Genomic DNA, 21,956 nt, shown 5'->3' with positions numbered 1-21,956 from the left:
CCTCTATGCTCAGCACCTCCGCTTCTTCTTTGTTGTTTTATTCACCATCTCTTTCTTCATTCTTCTCACAGGCAGGGAGATCTGCACTTTTTCCTCATTCCAGCGAGTCTCTCTAGCTGTGCGCTTAACTCCATCCTTTCCTACCATCTCTAAGCCTGTGATCCCACAAGTCTTCCCAGTGCAATCGTCACGCTCCTCAGCCAGGCTTGATGAGAATTTCTCCTCCTGTAGCTTCCAGAGATCTGCCCAATTCTGTCTCCTCCCTTAATTCCTACCCCCCTCCTCCTTTAAAAGTTTCACTTGGTATCTTCTCCTCTTCTTTTCACCCCGTCCTTGTGAGCTATTCATTAGGCTCTGCCTGTTGACTTTTACTTTCTGTGCTCTCCTCTCTCTCTAGGTGGTCTAATTCTCCTTGCATATCCATGTCGTTCACATCCATGTCTAGCTCCAGCTGAAGATCAGGTGCACATCTCCAGTTATCTGTTGGGCACAAGCTTCATGCGTTCAGTTACCATCTGAGCTGGGCATCATCTGAGTCATCATATCCCAAGCACCAGCCCTCCTTCCTCCAACTCCCTTCTTTCTTCCATATTTCTGTTCATGGTACCACTCTCCTCCCTTTTCCATAGACTCAAAACTTCAGAGTCAATGGTGAAATTTCTTTTTCCTATAATCACTGCATCTAATCAGTTATCATTTTCCTTAGAGTCTCTACCCAGGATGTCTTTCATCTCCTTTTCCTTCTTTACACTTCCACTGCCTCTAAATTGATTCAGGGTCTCATCTTCTCGGACTGTCATAATACCTGCCTATGTCATCACTTCCAGATTCTTTTCCTTCCAGCACATCCTATCTTTATACTATTGTTTGTACGTTACTTTCTAAAGTCAACTGTGTTCATGACTCAATTCATTAATTCAATCATTCACTCAATCATTTGTTCATTTCTAAAATTGATTGAGTTCTTTCTTTGCACAAAGCCTTACAGATAGATAAAATAAGACACAGCGTTTTTATATAGAGTTATTCGATAATAGCTAAAATGTCAGTGGTCCAACATGGTAGAGTCACAGTTTCATGCAGATATGAGGCAGGAGGAAGGGTGGGCTGTTTCACACATACCTTTGATGCGCAGCTCTTCCATCCAGTGGCTCCATCATCTTTTAGAGAGAACTCTGGAGACCTCTCCCGGATCCTCTGTACTTGGTCAGCAGAAAAGAGAGCACATGAAACGATGCAGGAGACGGCTTAGAGGCCAGGCTTGGAAGTGGTACACATTGCTTCCATCCACATTTCTATCTGCATTTCACAGACAGAGCTGCGTGGGGCTGGGTAACGTAGTCTATTGATACTTGCTAAAAGAAAAAAAAGAAGCAGAGATATAAGTGAGGCCGAGCAGCTCTGACACTGAGAGCATATACAGTTTTGTAAGGACAGTCAAATAAACTGACGATCAAAATATAATGCACCCATTGCCCACTGACTTAAGGCAGGTTTGAGCTTGAATTTCAAGAAATTCCCAACTTTAGCCCCAAGAGAATTTGCCCAGTTTAACTTCCTTAGAAATCCCTTGTGTTCTAAATGCAACTGTTTGCTCCTAAAGCCCACATGGGCTTCTTTTCCCCTCTGGGTCTGTGTTTATGAATTTCCCTAAGATTTTTCTTCTGTGCCATCACACTTCCACCTGACAAAGTCCCACCATTCCTTCAAGAACCATTTCAATTGCAACCGTGAAGTCTTCCCTGACTTCCTTCCCCCTTCTAAAGCATTTGCACCTCTTTGTAAGGCACATTTTTCGCTTTCTCTTGTATTATAGTAAGGTCTTAGCTCATTACCAGACCATGTGCTCGAGAGGAAGTGTAGGCTAAAGCCACGGCTGCTTTTTGTATGTCCTGAAACATGGAGCACGATGTCTTGAACAAAACTGGAATACAAGACATAAACTTCGTTAAACTGAATCCTTGTTTTTCATTGACATGACTTGTCTTTCATTGACATGACTTGTCTTTCCAATCCTACCTTGAACTCAGAAGTCTCAGACATTCCTAACAGGGTGTCTTGTATATGACCTGAATATGTGTTTGCTGCTTGGTTTATTGGTTAATTGATAAAGATGGAAGATGGTATAGGGATAGTGAGAGAGACTCAGGTTCTCGTCCTGACTCTACCACGCATTGGTTGTGGGACCACTGCACATATTTAAGCTTCAGCTTGATCGTTTATAGAGTTGATCTAAATGACCTCCACGTTACTTTCTGGTTCTAAGAACCAGTTCCATGCCTTGCCCACTACTCCAAGAACATCCCTAGGGCTCTAGGTTGGAAACAAATAATTCACAGAGAGCCCATTTAACAGTTTAATTCAACAGAGAAAGATATGCTTAGTTAAGTTGAAGCATCAGATTATAAAAGATAGAGAAAGAACAAAGGAGAGAGATCTTGGATAATCTGGGGAGAGAGTTGCCCTCTGGCATGGTTAGCCCCTGTAGGGTGAGAAAGCTTGCAAAGCACAGGTTCCCAGTACTGGTGGGGAAGAGGAGGCACTGCCACCCCTGGTGTAGCTGGGAATACATCAGGTGTGTGTTTTTCATCATCATAATAATTGGGATTTGACGGATGGGGCCAAGCACAACAAGGCCTCCTGCAATGCACTGGACAGCCCCACACATCAAAGAATTATCATGTTTCACACATAATTTTCAGATGCCCCACTGGACATATAGTTGGGTGAAAACCCTGTTTAGAATTATCGGAGCCTAAATCAATAAACTTGGGAGTCTGTAGTCTATAAAACACTAGAACATATTTTTACCCTGTTTTAAAACTCACTGAAGTTTTCAGTAAAGCATCAATTCTGTAAATTGACAGAAAGCAGTACTTTATTGTATTTGGAACTTCACCAAAAGTTGTTCATCGTTTTAGAAAATACATCACTAACAGCAATGCCATTGCATTGTTTGAATCACAATAAAATATTCCCATATCAGTCCATATTCATGGTCAGTACATTCTGGTGATTACATGTAGAAGAGCAGGTATCTGAGTATTACCTGCTGTGTTCTAGTCATGCTTGAGTATTACATATTGAAACCCTCTCCTTGGATTTCTCCTTTCCATTATTACAAGCAGGATGTCATATGATTTTTAAAGTTATGTCTATAGGTAGGTTATATTATTTATGAATTTCGCTTTAGAATAACAAATGGAGTTGTTTAAAATACTTAATATAAAAAGGACATTAGATGTAATTGGGTTGAGATCCACTGAGGTAAAGTATCAAGGGGTTCATGAGAGGCTGACCATAGAAGAGTACATTTGTATTCATGTCGGGACAAAATTAGCCTTTGATTCTACTACATGGACTTGAAGAGTAGAGCTTATATGTAGTTCATCCATTTCTAATATCCTTATATCTGTTGAAATAAAACCAAAAAACTCTTGTCCTAATAATTAAAATTTGCTTAATGTTTTATGTTTTCCTGAACATTTGTATTTAGAATATTTCATTTAGTTCTCAAGACCACCCCATGAGGTAGGTACAGGTCATTGCTATTATTCTTATTATTTGCTGAGGAAATTGACATAAAGAGAGATTACATGACTTGCTTTAGGTCACCTCTCTAGGTATGTGGATAATGCTGGATCCACTTACTCAATCACACTTTCTTGTCATGTCATTCACTCTGGAAGGATGGCATTTTATTGGTGCAGAATGCACAGACAAGCACACTAATTCAAGCATTGATTCTGAACATCAATGGAGTTCATGTCTTCTAGACTTTCTATGAGAATAAAATGAGGTAATACATGTAAACATGTTAAGAACAGAGCTTGGCATAAGAAAGGTACTCAGTACTGATATGTTTCTCTCCAAACTCTATGGCTACAAGAAGGTACCCTGGTTATTCTCCTAGAGGCAGAAAAGACTGGGTCTATGCTCATGGAGACCTGGAAGCATCTTGTGCACAATTGGAAAACTTAAGAGCAGGCTCACGTAGAGATCTTCCTGCTTCGTCAGTGGTCAGGACGTCTCAGTGAGGCATCCTTCCCAGGCTAGGTTTTAAAATGTTTCCCCTTGCACCACCTTTGTTAAAGCCACCACTCACTCCTCATCAAAATGAACAGGTGCAAGAGCTTGAGGAGAGCACAGTTAAGCACACGTTTGGATCTATAGCCACTCCCTACACTACAGCAACCGTGGAAAGCTTGGCAAACAGGAAGAGGTCCCACCCAGCCCTGGAAGTCTCAGGGGAGGCACCGAGGCCCCAGCACATGGCTCTGGATTTCCTCCCAGCCTCATCTCCCAAGCATGGACCTAACCTGAATAAATAGAGGGGGAGGAAAACAGGAGGCAGTAAAATAGTTCAGTGGAAAGTAAACACACAGCAAAGGCACCGGCCTTCTCTCTGCCTATTAGGCTCTGTGGGAAGCTGAGAAAAGCAGAATCTATGAGGAAAGGCCCCTCTTGTGGTTTTGGTCTGTCTTCCATCCTGCCCACTCTTTCCCCAGCCTGTGCACATACATACGCTCACATAACCCTGCTTCCCCACTCCCTGCCCTTCCCCTGGAATAGGCCGATCCCGTGGAGGGTGTGCAAGACCACAATACATTTATTCTAAATTTAACTATGGGTAGAATGCTATTTATCAACACTTTTCTACATTGTTCATCTCCCTCTTTGTTAAGCTTTTTACCAATGCTGTTGAAAATGGAGTCAGTCAGCGATCCAATCATGCCCCTAAATGAATCACTGTCATACATGAAAAACTTCGGACCAGGGATCTGGAGGCCTGGAGTGTTGTTCTAGCTCAGTCTCTGCCACCTGTGAAGTCAGATCATTCCTCTTAGCTTCAGTTTCCTTGTTTGTAAAATGACAGAGCAGGAATAGATGATATCTAAGGAGAGAAAGCAAGACACCCTGTGTCTTAGTCTAAGGCCATGAGCATGCAGAAGCCCTGCAGCTACTATCAGATGTGTGGCCTTTAATGAAGTAGGCATGATATTTACTTGTGGGAACATTCCTCTGTCCAAGAGATGGTCTGTGTCTGGGGCAGCCAATCGAGTGTCTCAGAGCTCCTAAAAGGCATCCATGTGAAACGAGCAAAGTTAACCTTTAATTATTTTGAAAGCATAGTTGTAGGGTCTTCTAACACTAATTTGAAAAGGACAATGAACCACTGGTCCTACACATAACAAAACATATATTCTGTAACATACATCTTCTGTTGCTTCTCCAAATCTTAACCATTCGAGGAAAGATTGTTTTAGCAGAGGAGAGAACTAGATAACTTCATTCTCACACTTACTTCTTACTCTGATCATGACAGTTATCCCAACATTCCTTTGTACATGAGATTTGTTGAACATGACCTATGGGCTAAAGTGATCTACAACCTCAAGAAACATCTCAAGACCTTAGACCATCTCTGCTCTGGCACAGGGGCAAGGAGCTAGGACTATATATATGGCTGAATGCCTCCTAGAAGTTGACCAGATAGCCACAATCAAGGTCCCTGTGTCCTCACAGTGGTTTAGTGATTCCTCATGCTTTGCCATGACTCTGGACCAGTGCATTTCCATTGCTCCACTCCTGACAGATGAAACTTGACTTTACAACAAAAAAGCTCTTTCCTGTAACCCTTCTTGGGTACGAATAGGTTTTTGGCCTGAGATTTACTGCATTATGGTTTCATGATGAAATTGGGGAAGGAGAGCTATATTTTCAGAGGCTCTGTCAGTGCACAGCCGGTCCCCTCCAGACAATGAGGCTACTGTGGAGGAGAAGAGAGCCTGCTGGGGCAGATCCCAGGCGGTTTGATTTAGGAGGTGCACAAATCTGCCAGGCACCGCAGAACCATCGTGATGTGCCAGAGGAATCCAGGTTTCAGAGAGAGACTGAAGCATCGGATTCGTGGACTGGCTCCATAGAAGCATGGCTGGGGTCCTCATTTCCCTCCCGGTTTTAGCATATGAGCTCCTCAGTAGCTTGATGGTGTTTTCAGTGTAGTCCTAACTTGCCTGGTGTTTCCAAAGTTGATTTTGACTTCCTATCCTCTCATTCCTTCTTTACCAACCTGCAGAGCTTCCGGGCTCAGGACCCCGGGGATCATGTTTCCTTTGAACTCTTTGCTCTTGGACTGAGGTCAAACGCACACCTTCAGACCTTGGAAATGCAACTATCGCCAAGTCCCTGTATCACTTAGAAGTGAGTCACGATGTCGTCAACATACTATCAGGATAGTCTTTGGAGCGTGGTATTATATTTGAAACAGAAGTGTATACTTACAAATTACTAACCCTAGCACCCCAAAGAGGTTTGGGATGAGAGCAAGCCATCATCACTACTGTTGGGTTCAGAAACACACCATTTTTATTGTGACTTAGGGGTCAGGAGGCATGACCACTGTGACCTAAAGGTGACAATATTCTTCTCTCTGTCCCACTCCTCATGCATCCCCTGGCCAATTAAATTACTGGAATTCATATTATTGAAAATTACATTTCTGAAAATGTAATTCTTTGCATATTGGTCTCCTCTCTAGAAAGCAACATGAGCCAGGGATTATATCTTTTTATTTTATTAAAAAATAAAATCAGTGTTCAGAAAGAGCCTGGCACATGGAATTTCTTTAACAAATATTTATCAATGAATGAATGAAATGTATGTATTCTGATTTGAGGCATGACACCAAAGAAATATATAACCTTAGCCAAATTTCTTCATATATATAAGTATCTAATTCTATGTCTCAAAAACAAAAGGACTTTTACTAAATGATTTTGGAAGTTGCTTTTCACTCCAATATTCTAAGATACTTTTTCTTATTTCAAGATATCTGGGGTTTGGTTTTGTACAAATTCAATTACTATACAAGGGAAACAATAAAGTTGAAGTTGTGGGCTTGTCTCAAGAAATACTTACAATAAGTTAAGTCAATGGCGTTCCTAAGGCCCATTAAGAATTTTAACATCTTTCTCTGTGGTGGGTGATGCAAGCTGCATTGTTAATTTATGCATTAATAATTCAATGCCTAGGGCTAAAATTAGAGACAGGGAAATATGAATACTGGCAGTGATTTCCCCCTCTGTCAAATATTAAAAATGAGTGAATGTGGTTAGGTTGGTATAAATAGTCATTAAAGGGAAATACTAGATTAACATATTACCTTTTTTTTTTTTACTTGCTTTTAAGAAAGATCAGAAAAGAAGAGATTTTGAGTCAATTATGAAGAAAGAAGAGGTGACAAATGAAACACCTCAGAAAGAGGTGAAACATAGGAAAGACAGATGCTAGTTCTCTCAGATATATCTCTAACCCACTGCAGTCACCACTTGAAAAGAATTTTGAGTAGAAGTAAAAATGCTTTTCTTGTACAAATCCTTTGTCTGAAGATAATAGTAGCCTACCTGTGGGAATTCCAATACCCTTCCAAATATTTTTTTGAAGAATCCAGAAGTTTCCAGGATTAAAAAGAAGTGCAGGGTAAGGCTTGATTTGTCCAGTCACTTTTTGCACCAAGTTCCTGCTCTGGAATGAGTCATGAGCCTCTACTTTCTCTCTTTTTTTTTTTTTTTTCTTAATTGCAGTATAGTTGACATACCCTGTTGTGTTAGTTTCAGGTGTACAGCAAAGCGATTCAGTTATATATCTACATATGTTTTCTTTCAGATTATTTTCCATATTCTCTTTCAGTCCCCACCTCTGCTGTCCCTTCCTTACAGGACCTTTCCCCATGTGTGGACACACCTTCCTTCTTGATTCATCAAGCATCACTAAGCCAATGCGATTGTGTGTAATAGACTTTGTGATATTTGGGGTGTAATGGAGAGCTCTGCGGGATAGTACAGACGCACATGTAACGTGAAGCCATGTTTTCAGCCTTCTTGCCATAGAAAAGTTTTCAGAAATATCTTGGTCCTGCCAGTGGTTGGGACGGCTTTCACCATTGCTCTAGAACTGTCTCGTTTCCTCTCCTGCGCTCCATCTCAGGATCCCCATTCTCTTCTGAGGCATCAAAGAGAATATCGTGGAAGTTTTCTGGGTTGGATTTCCCTTAATCATTAGGCTTCTGTTACTTTTGCATAATCAGAAGAGTCCAGAGAGGCTGAGTGACCAGCATCCCCTCAATACTTTCTTTTCTAAATGGCATTTTCCTCTTGCTTAACATATGTATATATAACCCCTTATATTTGTCTTCATAATGATGCCATATTTTTGTCATCCGAAGTGGCCTGAGTCATATTTTGGTACCAGTGGCCAGCATCTCCCACCCAAGCAGCTCTGAGCATACAAATATTCCCTTTGCCTCTCCAAATCTGACCGTACAGCAGTGTAACCTGAGGAGCATTTTATTTTCTTTTATTTTATTTTTGTCATAAAATATGGATATTTTATTCCAGCTCTGGGAAATGAAAAACAAAGAGGAGGAGGGAACACATCCTTCCACACACTATTCTAATTTAGCTGACATTAATTCAGAAAAGCTAAAGCAAATATATATGTGCATATGTACACATATTTATAGATACACATACGTATTTTTTCAGATTTTAGTCTCATCTGTGTTCATATATTTATTTTTATTTTTTTATAAACACCCTTAAAAGTCACCAGATGCATCTTAATACTTCTACCTCTGTGTCCTCACCTATCATTTAATATTGTTTGGATTGTATTCAATTTGTGTTTTGATCACTTATGTGATTTGTCTAACTGTACATTCAAAGATGTAAGGGGAAAACTTGGTTTAAATTATACTTTATGCATCACAGTTACCCACTACATGATTTTTTTCATCATTATTCCCAACTTCACACATCTTGTAGTTCTCTATGCAGGCTATCTCAGCTTCTAGTGCTGTACATGTCTGCATCTTCTGGATGGGACTGCCCATAATCCATGATCTTGGAGTCAGGCATAAACTGTGTAGCACCTGAGGTGGATTCTGATTTGGTCTCTGTTTCAGAGCTGAGTTCTGTTGGCAAGGCACAACTCAGGTTGTGAGTTGTTTTTGCAGGTATTTCTATTTCCTCAGAGCTTCCTAGCTTAGATTTTTCTTTTGGTTCAGGAAATGACTCTTTTTTGTTGTTTTTTGTCCACAATGATTGAACTGCTTCATAAATTTGCTGGCTTATAGCACATGCCTTTTTCCCAGCTACCTTTGCAATTATTACTGATTGAACAGGGTGGAAAACAGTTGCTCCTAAAGTGGCCAGTCCCAGTGGATAAGCAATTCTCTTAAACCTAGAACCTTTTCTCGCTGAAATGAAGGCTGCCAATCCTGAAACTGTAATCACTCCAATTTTCGGAAGAAAGTCTCGAGGTGGATTCTTCAAACAGACATATGCATCTTTTCCAAATTGTACTGTATCCATTATCCCATTTTTCACAAAAAGACATAAACACCCTTGCACCAGCCAATATAATGACCAGTTGTAGTGCGAATGGACGCAAAGCCCATTTGTAAATCACCGGGCTGTTCTTCAACATATTTAAACTGGAGAGGTGGTGCAGTATATATGGGGAGCTGCTTTGGTTTCACTAGCTGCTTTTTGGACTCCTCTTCTTTGGCCACGTGCACACTTGCAGATGCACATATTAGACCTGCTGGCATGGTTGTCTGCTTTCCCATCCTAACAGCCGCCATAGCTTTGGCCCTCTCCACCCAGGTCTTCGCATGGAGAGTGGCTTGAGGAGCATTTTAAAAATGCATTATTTTGGGTACCATCTTAAGCCTAATAAGAAGGATTTGGGGAGGGGGGTTGATTGAGTTCAGAGCCCATGAGTCTGAAATTTTCAGACTCTTCACACATTATGCTTGGGTAGCTGGTCTCAGGACCGGCCATTCAGAGCTGCTCCCATAAAGCACAATGGTCCGCTGTGGTCAGTCCAGTTTCCTCTGTTCTTTCATTCTTTCCCTTCCCCCATATGTATCCTGCCTCCTCTCTCCCTTCTGCTTTTTTTCTCTCTTTCCCTTTTCATCCATCAGATATGAAGTTCCCAATATGTGCCTGGTACGTGGCCTCATACCCTTGCTGCTCTGCCCTGTTGTGTTAGAGTCACCCCACTTTCCAGTCTTCCTTTGCCTCTACCCAGTCCCAAACACCCCAAGTTGTGAGAAAGCAGCCTCATCTTCAGAAGCATCTTTCACATAAGTCGTCATCCCCCATCTCATATCCAGATATTCCAGGAGCATTTGAGCCATCTTTCCATAGTGGCTATGATATTGCTTTGGAAATAATAAGACGTGAGTCCTGTGTCTCATTTGATGGTGACCGTTATCATTTGCACTGGATCTGCTCTTCACTTCTATCTTCTTTAAAATCATTTATAGATGAAAATGTCTTACTGGCCCAATGAGGCTGACTGCACCATTTATAATAATTTCTAGATAAGAGACAATGAGGAAGGAAACCAGCCTGGCACCTCCCTGGACAGTCCCAGGCCCAAGAAGAGGATACTCTGCTCAATTTCTCTCTCACTTTCTTTTTTTTAATTTTAATGCAATGAAAGCCAGACCATTTAGGAATTATCCTAATCCCAGTTTCAAGTCCCATCCTTTTCTCCAGTCATGCACGTATTTAGATTTTTATTCCTTCATTAACACGGGGAAAATGCAGACCATTATGACAGTTAGCAGACATAATTTTAGACAAATACAACTTCTTATCAAATCAGCCTGCAATAAGTATTTGATGAACAGGGCTCTTCAATATAACTTCCAACACTAATTTAATGAGAAGTATCAAATGAATTTTTTTTATTCTGATATCTCCCATGAGACAAATGATACTTTGCAGGCCTATTTTTAACAAATGAATTATTGACTTAAACTGGCACAATTAATCACAATATAATGGGATCAGGGGATGTTAGGGGCTCATTTATCACAGCTGATGATGAGTACTGACTCTTCTGAGAAATGAAACTCTTTCATCACTCCTAGATTAACATTACATGCTTTCAAATTTCAATCATAAGGAACTGGCAGCATAGAATGAAAAGGAGCCAGACCGGAGGAGAAAATGGAAAAGGAGAATACAGAGTTTGTTGTTTGCAGTCAGAAATCTTACTTCTGCCAGGACTCTTCAGTGAAGATAGAAAAATGATTCATTGGAAAGGCAGTGCTAGTGATGGGCAGAGAATTAGGACGGCAATTAACATTCTTGTGATCTGGGCTTAACTCTCCTATTAAAAATCTGTGTGACTCCTGACAAACTGCTTGACTTCTCTGAACTTCCTCTTCTTCATCTGCAAGATAAATACAGTACAGTCTCTCCAAGGAACGTTCTCATGAAGATCAAACGAAATAACCCTTGTCCTCATGTTTTGGACATTTAGAAAGCAGAGTTCCTTTCATGTGATGCTTATCATCGCTTTAGGAATTGTTTGTTTTCCATCTCCAGGACTCATACCTACTAGGTATTTTTGACTAATTGAAAAAAATACGCAGTAAAATGTGAAAGCCATATAAGGAACTCAGAAGGAGTAGGTTAATCTGCTAACTCAACAGGCGTGACAACTTGTCTCTCAAGCCCTGCTGTTATCAAAAGATGAGTCAGACGTGACTCTTGTCTTCTCGGAGTTCACAAACATATTAGGCAGACAGATAAGAGAGTCACATCATTTGGACATATGAAAAAGCAAAAAGGCAAGACAATGAAGGATTTTTTTTTTTATATACAAAGGCATACACATAGTTAGAAAAAAAGTAGTACAGAAAGGCTAAGCAACTGATCCCTTCCCTATATGGTGACTGTACTTCCCAGTTTGCCCAATTCATTCCAGGTTTATGCTCATTTCCCCAGCATAATTATTAATGGCACCTGCTTTTACTCTCAAAAGTGTCTTGATTTGACGATTTTGGTCAAACTAATCTTAATCATTTCTTTCTTCTATTTTGTTATTGCCAATATCTAAATAATATGATTATATCTTTATCTTCTTTATTTATCATTGTTATATAGAGTCCACTGACTTCCTACCTTTCTAGAGATTGGTGCAGCTCACACCCTTCCTGATTTCCCACCCTTTCTCCCAATATAGTTAAGTAAGAATCCTAAGTTTCTTCTTCTGTGCAGTCTGCAACTTTAAACATCCAAATGATATTCTGTAAATAATAGTTCTCTGGGCTTCCCATTTTTGCAATGGTATTAATATCCCAACGTTCCCTTCATTTCTACATCCTCTTCTACCTCTTAACTGGCATTCGGTATGCTTTTATTTTTATATCATCAAGGTTGATTTTTCAACCTGCTATGTTACTTCTTCTTATCTGTGAATTTGCTACTCTTTTTCCTTGATTACCTTTCCCCAGTATGTCTTTCTGGGAAACTCCTTCTCATTTTTCAAGATGCAGCTAAAATACCCATTGCTCGGTGATGTTTTCATTCAGCATTTCAGCCAAGCCAATTACTTCAGCTTTGTGCTTCCACAGATTATAAAAGATTCCACTCTACTACAATCACTGCTTTACATTGCACATACCTTCTACTGAGTCTGAGCTCTTTGGAGAACATTTCAGTGTTCCCCAAGACAAGCAGTGTTCTTGGAAGACAGTGACCATTAAATAAAACTTTTTTGTTTAAAAAAAAAACACATGTTTGTCTATATCAGTAAATATCAGTTCTGATTCAAAATGGTGTTTGGCTTAAGGCTCCTTTTGTAGCCTCTTACTTAAATACTTCTTACTGAAATACCAATTAATGTATAGAACAAGATTTTTAAAAACCTCATGCCACCACCAAAATTTGACATGACAGATAACCAGTGGCAAATACTTAATAAATGCAGGGCTGATATTGTATAGATACTTCAGAAATAAAGATTTGAGTCCAGGCAAGGAACTATGACTAGCTGAGGGAAAGAGAATATGGAATGAAGAGAGGAAGAAAGAGTTTATAAACACTAGCCATGATGACATAACCAGTTACATAAAAGAGCATCGTTTCTTCCTTACTTGGAGATAGATATATATATCTATATATCTATATCTATATATAGATATAGATATATAGATATATAGATATATATATCCAAATGAAATGACATGGAACATTTGTGTCCTCTTCTGGGGAGAGGGATTTCTTTAGGTTGTATGAGGGATATGTTTGCATATTGGGTGGAGTATTATTTTACTATTATCTTTATTTAAAAGTTATTATGGTTAAAAGATGTATACAGGGAGTCCACATTGACAAGGGTTGGACTGTACTGGATTGTTTTATCGTCAACTTTGTTAACGTCTCCTAGAATCCCCTTCCCAGTTAGAGACGGCCACAAGAGGTACTAGTATGAGACTGGGGAAGTACAAGGTTATGGTGGTTTAGCTGTGGTGACAGACTTAGAGGAGCCAGAGGGTACCAGCTTGTCTTTGGATCCTTCAACTCCATGTCCAGCTTTTCTCTATAGCTGGTGTATCGTCAGACACTTGGCTGGGACTTACGAATATCTTCCAAGATTTCTCTCCTCCGATGGCCTCACTTTAGTGGCTGGAGGTACTTCGCTTCTCAAAGTAGCCTATTACCGACTCCTCTGATCCTCCACATCCCCTTTCAGACATGCACTCCCCACTCCTCCCATAACTGTGTCATATCCAAGTGCGTCATCCCACAACTCATAGTTTTTCTGCTTATCTGACTGAATGTCGATTGACACAGTTATCGTTGGAAGAGACAAAGAAAAGAGTTTTAGAAAGGAAGGGAGAAATTCACAGAATTACTGCAGAAGACTGTAACACATATCTGTACTTTTTTTTCGACCAAATAGAAAATAAAAACCAAGTTATGTAAGTCCTGAATAATATAATTAATAAGGCAGTATGTGTAAATGTGTATATATTGATCTTTGTATCCTGCAGAGAATACTCTTTATTTTCATCATTAATAAAACATTTATGAAATATTGATCTACGTTATGTCTCAAAGAAAAACAAAAAATAATTATAAAAAGCAGACACTTGGATCAATGGATAAGCCTGAGTATTTGTAACAGATGTCACTGATGGCAGTATGGTGTTGGATTAGAAAAGATGTGAAAGGTAGCAATCAGTACGATTCAATACGTATTTGTTTAATATTGTGACCTTGTGAAGGTAAATGGACTTGACCCTCACTTCCAGGTACTTATAGTCTCACAGCGGGGTGGGGAGGGCATTTGAGGCAGGTTTGGTGTTGAAATTGAGCATTGTGTGTCTTGGGGCTCATGCTGGAAGGTGAGAATGTTTTGTGTCAGGGAGTGATTGAAATAAGATTGTTTGTACATGAAGAAATCAGATAGTGAGAAAACTAAAAGCATTTTAATTTTATCCAATTGAAAGTGGGAGTTGCTGGTAGTTTGAGATGTTTTAGGAGGATTCACTTCATGGGCGTGTAGGATAGATTGGGGTGGGGACCAGTCCTGGGGACACATTGCAATGTGGGATTCCACTAGAGAGAAGGGCTTTGTCACTTGAAAAGAAAAACTGACCTGCAAGCAGTGTTTTAAAAACTTGGGGGCTGTGTTGAGGTGGGGAGGAAAAAGAAGAAGGAGTCAAAAGTGACTCTACCAATTTAAAACCTGGATGACTGCTAGAATGGGGTCAACACTGACTGGAATAGGTTATTAGTGTTTTCCATTTTCTAAAATGCATTTTCAAACTTTCAAGAAAGATAATCACTTACATACATCTAACCTCTTGCCTCTAGAATCCTGTAGAAATTACCAAGAGATAATAATGTGGCTTATTCTGCGTTGGAAACTAGGAAACGATGCAAGACAAGCTCCAGAAACTTGGAGGAAATTTTACTGGCTCAAGCGAGGGTAGAAATCTACTGTGTCTAGCCAAGAAGACATGCATTTTTCTGCATATGAAAGAACAGTTTGCCTGGGAAGTAAGCTGAAGAGACCCAATCAAATCCCTTCAATTCCCCACCCACCAAAGGTTCTGGGCAAGTGGAAGTTTGAGAATAGACAGGCTGTGGGGTGGCCAGGAAGGACATCTGTACCCCATCAGTTGTTCTTGGTACCAGTTGGGTTCCAGGGGCTGCACCAAGCAGGTGGCCGATGGCGATTCTTAATCCTGGCACAGGCAACAGAGAATGGGGAATGGTCCCTACAATTTCTGACTGCCTCACCACTCCTAAGACAAATTCACCTGCAAAAAGACCAAGTCACCTCCAAGTCAGTACCTCCATATTTCTCTAATGCTGGTGAATTCCAGTGCTAGTGAATTCCCTCTTTTTTGGGGGGACTAAAAGTATTAAAAAGATTTTTTTGGTACAACATCGATGACAGAAACCATGTCAGCTCATAATACCTTAATATCTTCAACTCTTAACTAACACAACTCTTTTATTTTTGCCACAATTTTTAAGAAATGAAGTATAGTTGATTTACAATATTATATTAGTTTTAGGTGTTCAACATAGTGATTCAGTATTTTTACAGATTATACTCCACATAAAGTTATTATAAAATATTAGCTGCACTCCCTGTACCGCACATTACATCCTTGTATCTTATTTGTTTTGTATATAGTAGTTTGTACCTCTTAATTCCCTTCTCCAACCTTGCCGCTCTCCCACCCCTCTCCCCACTGGTAACGGCTAGTTTGTTCTCATATATAACTTTTTTAAAATGCACAAATGGAGAAAAACCACTAGTACAAACATATTCTACAGTTTAAAAAGATACCATTCTGCAGCATATGAGCAAGATTCTTCCTATAAAACTCAAACTGCTGCAATAAATGGAGAAATCGCTGAACATTTCTAATGTATGTTCTCCATAACACTCAAGTAGATATTACATTTTTGAAATTTGAGCAATATCATAGAAGTAACAATACGAAATCATGAAAGACTGAATGAAATTTTAAAAATGCAGCTGTAGAATTTAAAACCTCCATGTGGCAGTGAACAGCTCAGTGGATACTGCCAACAAGCTGAATCTGAAAATAAAGGCATATTCTAGACATTCTGCCAGAATTCAAAGGAGCAAATAATAAATGAAAGAGATTAGGGAACTGTGAAGTGATCTGGGAAATCCAAAATATTCGTAGCAGGGCGTGCCTAAGAAAGTAAAGCAAGCAGCAAAACCATAGAAGAAAAATTTCTTGAGACAGTTCACAGAGCACTACCAGCAGTGAATAAAAATAATACCTTAGACACGCTTGATGGAATCTGGGATTTAAGAAGAATTTTCCCTTATTTAGATCTACATCTATCTTCCTGCCAGAATCTAGACACTCATGTTCCTGTTTAAAAATGCCAACATTCACTAGATGTCTGTAATGGACAATTGATTGTACTATTAGAAAGAAAACAATACACGTCATCAAAAATGAAAAAAAAAGAATTTAAAATGTGTAAATGGAACTCATTTGCTTGGGTTTTGAAATGAGTTGATAAGGTTAATGCAATTCTAATACAAAATTTTAAGAGGATCCTTTTTTTCAACTTGACAAAGTAATCAGAAAGTTCATCCGGAAGGTTTTTGAAATATTCCAAGAAGGAAAATACATATGGAGACTTGCATTTGTAGATTTTAAAAGATTTTATAAAGCTGCTGTAATTAAGCATGGATGATAATAGAATAGAATTAAAAACCCTGGAACAGACCACGGTGTATAATTAATCAAATGATAGTTAATACTTTAAATCAGTGAAGAGAGATGATTATTAAATAAATGGTGTTGGAATAATTGACTAACTGTTGGAGAAAACATCTAGATACCTGCTTCATATCGTTTGCCAAAGAAATTTCTAGATGGATTAAAAAGATAAACATAAAAAAATGAAATCATGAATGGCTTAGAAGAAAATGTAGGTGGGCATCTATCTGATATCACATAAAAGCAAAATAAGAAAGTATAGACGAACATATTAACAGATTTTAAAACAGAAAAGACTGAAAACTCATATTAACCAAAAAAGCTATAAACAAAGTTAAAAGGTTTATGATAAACTGGGGAAGTATTTGCACTACCTATATAGACAAAGGTATAAATGTATAAATACAAGTGTATAAATATGAAGCTATGAATATATTTGAAAAATCCAGAAGAAAATATCAAATTCTGTAGTAGAAAATGGGCAAGAAGCATAATAAATATTTTCAACACAGGAAGAATATGGTGGTTACTCACCAGTGAAACTGGAAGAATATAACCCATAGTATTAGGAACAGGTATCTCTGAGTTAGAAGATTATGGGTGATTTTTATTTTTGTTTTTTTTTTTTTTTTTTTTTTTTGCTTCTTGTTCATTTGACCAAAGTGGGATGATCTGAGTTGGGCAGTCTTGAGGGAGGAGAGGCAGAGGGTGATTTCAATTTTTCATGCTAAAGTGATAATGGGACATTCAGCTATCACTTGAACATGGACTCTAGGATCTTGGTGATAGGGTGGGGCTAAAGATACAGAAACTACCGTCTCTGGAGCCAACATGGTGAAACCCTAGAGGAGCCAGTGCTTTCTGGCACTGCGGCATATGATTCTAGTATTTGTTCTATGGAACCCCAGTATTATGAACCCAGATTCTTCCTACTTTCCTCTCTCTGTGTATGTTGGTGTGTACTGGCTGCGTGACCTGCAGTAACTCATTTCTCCAATAAAATATTAATGAATGAAGATCTATATTTCATACTGAATGAAATATTTAAAATGATCATTATGGTTATATTTCCATTTAGTTATTTTTCTTGTTTTGTGGAATGGCCATTGAGCGTAATCTTTCAGGGTTGCCTGTCCCTAAACAATGGACACTGAAACCCTGCACTCACAGCATCAGTTGTATCTCAGTTCTTGCTGCTCAAAGATACATATAACTGAATTTGTTTCAGACCCTGTGTTGCAAAAGAGAACGTGACATGAGATATGATGGTTCCTGGGGATAGTGTACCATAGAAACACAGACTACCAGCTCTGAGAGTGATCTACATTTGGCCTCCAGGAGTGTAATTTTTCCTTCTCTCTTGAGCAAAACTTGTACTGAACTACAGAGTGCCATTTCGCAATAACTACAGAGCCGAACACAGGGCTCTGAGGGAAAAGCCATGAGAGTATAGAAGCTAGCAGGTCGTGGGGTGCCTGGCCTCTGCTTCCTGAGCAGAGGCCTGAGGAAAGCAACACAGGTCTATAAAGGCAATTTTTACAGCAACTGAGAACCCAGCAGGACGTGGAGGTGGCAGAAGAAATCATAAATATGGTAGCACAAATGAAGCTAAGAGGTTGGGGCTGGTGCACAAGGGGCCACATGGCTATAGAGATGTCTTAGTATCACCTTGCACAGACCAACAGCCAAGGACCAGGAAGGGAGATGTGCACTTCTGTTGATGCCCCTCTAGGCAGAAAACATGAAGGTCCAGATGTTTGTCCCAAAGGCCTTAGCCTTAATAGGCTTGAACTTGGGTGCAACCCCAGGGAGGTAGGGGAAGAAGAATTGAAATGACTCATTTGATGATGAGTTTATAGCTCTCAGGCTGACTGGGGGTGCATATTGTTATTAAACTGATGTCGTGGACTGGATTCCTTCCAGCTAAATCAGTCTGCCCATCAGCTGGGTCTCCTTACACTGGAATGAGGGCAAAGCTGGAGGGGAGAAGACAGCGGCAGCAGGCTTTTGAGAAATGGAAATGCAGCCTTTTGCATTTTGTTGTGGGTGGCAGTCAGGATGGAGGGAGCTCCAGGCCTGGCTATTTGTATTCTTGAGCAGAGCTTGAACTTTAACTGGAGTCAAGGCTGTACCTAAGTACCTCAAGGGGATCTGGTAGCCAAAAATGCTTTTATTTATGGGCATGTCAGAAAGTTAGGATTGAGGGGAGAGGCCTTGGTTTACAGAGGAGAGGAAATCCAGGGGCCCAAGCATGGGGCTGGCCCTGATTTCATTCACTGGTTCCATTTAACAGCTTCTCACAACATATGCAGTTTACATTATGGTATCCGGCACATGTAGGGTTTGGCTGGGATTATCCTCCTGAGTTTAGAATTTATGATGGTGCAAATAGACACTGAAGCAAGGAGCAGGCGAGTGGGCACGCCAGAAGAATGACGTTGGCGGGGTCGGGGTAGCCTTTATTCTGTTTCTTCTGGGTCATGTTTGCTCTGTCCTCACCAACAGAAGAACAAAGGGATCTCCTTTTCCCCAAAGGGAAGCTGGGCAGGAAATGAATACTCTGAGACTCTGCTCCAAAATTAGGGAAATGTAGTTTCTCACCCTTTCTCTTTAGGTTCCCCGAAGCAGCAGGTTGCTTAAGAAAGGAAGGGAGGCTATTGAGCCCTTTTTTTTTTTTTTTTTTTCCTCTGAGAAAATGAGGTCATTTGAGCAAGAAAATAAGCAGACTTGTCATTTAATAGCAGGACCCAGAAACCTTATAAATACTTCCTTGTTAGGGCAACACAGAAATTTACAGCCAAACTCAAAACAAGGTCCTTTGAAGTAAAGGGAGTTAAATTTGAGTAATGGCCGTGAGCAGGCTAGTTGGTGTCACTGATGAATAAATGCTAAGAAAATACATTTGGAGAGTTGATCCAGTCCCCATGTGATTACATCTGGTTAAGCTGAGAGTAATGTTTTTTTTTTAAATTTTACCACAAGTATTTATTTGTATTATTCATACATATTCATACATTGTTAAATAGAGATCTTGACTTTCAAAAGGTGTATGTGTGCAAATCATTGGGCTTCTGGTTTTAGTTTCAAGAATTTCTAGTTTGCTATAGGCATTGCTTCTAGAATGGCAATACCAGGAGTTTTATGTAAAGGTACTTGATTTTGTGAAGCAGTGAGAAGAAAAAAGACAAATATGAATTTTATAAGAAAATTAACCGTTTTTACATACAAAAATAAAAATATTAGCAGAATTTCATAGATACAAAAATACCTAAAACTCACATCTGCCTCTTATATGTGGTATATCGTGTACCAGTCAATCTTATGATAAAAACAGAAAGCTGAAGTACAGTACAACGTTGTGTTATACTAGACTCCTATAATATAAATTGTTTTGAAATGAGTAGGCAGAAAAAATGGTTCACATAAAACCTCTGTCTAAATATTTCCTTTAAAAGGAATTTATATGTAAGGGGTATGTGTGTGTGTAATAAAAGGAAGGGAACGTAGCCATTTTAAAAGTCTATCTAGGAATCATTATGCTTAGTGCTTTACAAATACTTATATCTGAAAGTAACTGTTGAGTGAGGAAATCTGGTATAAGGAAAGAGAAAAACATGGGATAGGATGATTGAAGTGGTTACCTGAATACCATATGCAAATTATAATTACATTATTTAATGTTCCCTTCCAGTGTCCCTACTTCTTATACCATCAGTGCATCTTTGCGCTGGAGAGTTTGAGGCAGCATCTAACACAATTCTGGTCCTTTTTGTATTTGCACCATCAGGGAAAAGAGGAGAGGTAGTGAAAGAGAGCTAACATTTAGTTAATCACCTGCCATTGGCCAGATACTGTCAAAAACACTTTATTGTTTTTGTTTCCATTTTATAGATAAGGGCATTGAGGCACAGTGAGGTTGAGTAATTTCACCAAGACCACACCTCTAGAGAGAGGTTGAGCCTGATGTAAAACCAGGTCTATCTTCCTTCCTCTGTCCTCATCCCACTCGACTCCCTCTGGCCTTAATACTCACCTGTCTGTCTACACTGCTTTTGGTGGAGTCACCAAAAATCTTAGTTGCCCCATTTGACTAGCATTTTTGAACATTTTCCTTCTTTGGTCAGTAGTATTTCATGTTGCTGACCATTCACTCCTTTCCTGAAACTCTTTCCTTCCTGAAGTTTGGTGGCTGTATTCTTCCAAAGTGTTGACCTCTTTGGCTTCATTTTATCTGATATAATTATAACAAATGGTAATGTTCATAGCAATATTTATTAATATGTTCTAAATACTGTACCTTGTCTCTCAATTTAAATTTCAGAGCTACTCTATGAAGTAATTTTTTTTTTTAATATATTTTTTTATTTTTATTTTTTTTTATAAAGTGCAGGCTTTCTCTAGTCGTGGCGAGCAGGGGCTACTCTTGGTTGCAGTGCATGGGCTTCTCATTGTGGTGGCTTCTCTTGTTGTGGTGCATGGGCTTCAGTAGTTGTGGCGTGTGGGCTCAGTAGTTGTGGCTCATGGGTTCTAGAGCGCAGGCTCAGTAGTTGTGGCGCACTGGCTCAGTTGCTCGGCAGCATGTGGGATCTTCCCAGACCAGGGCTCGAACCCGTGTCCCCTGCATTGGCAGGAAGATTCTTAACCACTGCGCCACCAGGGAAGTCCATCTATGAAGTAATTAGTATTAGCACCAGTTAGCAGAGGAGAAAGCTGAGGCTCTGAAAAGTTTCATAAATGGAATAAAGTGATGCAGCCACTAAACTGTGGAGCCAGGATAACAGCTGAGGTCGTCAGGCTCTAATCACAAGTTGGCTGGGATCCCTGTGCCTGTTGACATACTGTACTCTCCTCTCTTCTCACTATACACACTTGAGTCATTTCACTCAAGGTCATGCCTTCCTCTACCTCCTAAACATCAATGACTCTGCATCTCTCTTGAGCTCTAGACCCTGAGTCCAGCTGCCGAGATAGACCTTGCCACCTGGACACCCCCCAGGGCCTTCACACTCAACAGGTTCCCGACGGCTCCCTCTGTCTTCTCCCTGTCACAGTTGAGGCTGTCACCTTCCAGGCAATTATTTAAGCTAGAACCTGGGAGGCGTCCTTAGCGTCCTCCCTCTCTTGACTTGTTCACATCCAAGGCAGGATATTTAGAAGAATCCTTCTGAATCTCTCTCACGCTTCCCCTCCATGCCCTCTGCTCTCATGGCTTGGACTTGAATACAGACTCCCAGGTTCTCCCATTTAGCGTGTTCAGGACTCTCCTTACCTGCTTTCCTGCCTTTTAGCTTGAGGACCTCTATCTAATCTGCACGTTGTGATCTTTTCAATATCAAGTGTAGTATCGTACTGAATTCTTCAGGGC

At 39.8% G+C, this 21,956-nt stretch overlaps 1 pseudogene; it reads right to left on the bottom strand.

Annotated features, from left to right (window-relative positions):
• Positions 1 to 8,843: 8,843 nt before the first annotated feature.
• LOC137756066 (MICOS complex subunit MIC27 pseudogene) lies at positions 8,844 to 9,646 on the bottom strand (annotated as a pseudogene).
• Between the last annotated feature and the right edge of the window lie 12,310 nt (positions 9,647 to 21,956).

This window comes from Eschrichtius robustus, chromosome 21 (assembly GCF_028021215.1).
Source record: "Eschrichtius robustus isolate mEscRob2 chromosome 21, mEscRob2.pri, whole genome shotgun sequence".
Lineage (NCBI taxonomy): Eukaryota > Metazoa > Chordata > Mammalia > Artiodactyla > Eschrichtiidae > Eschrichtius > Eschrichtius robustus.
The sequence above is the reverse complement of the archived record's forward strand: the minus strand, read 5'-3'. Positions and strand labels throughout refer to the sequence as shown.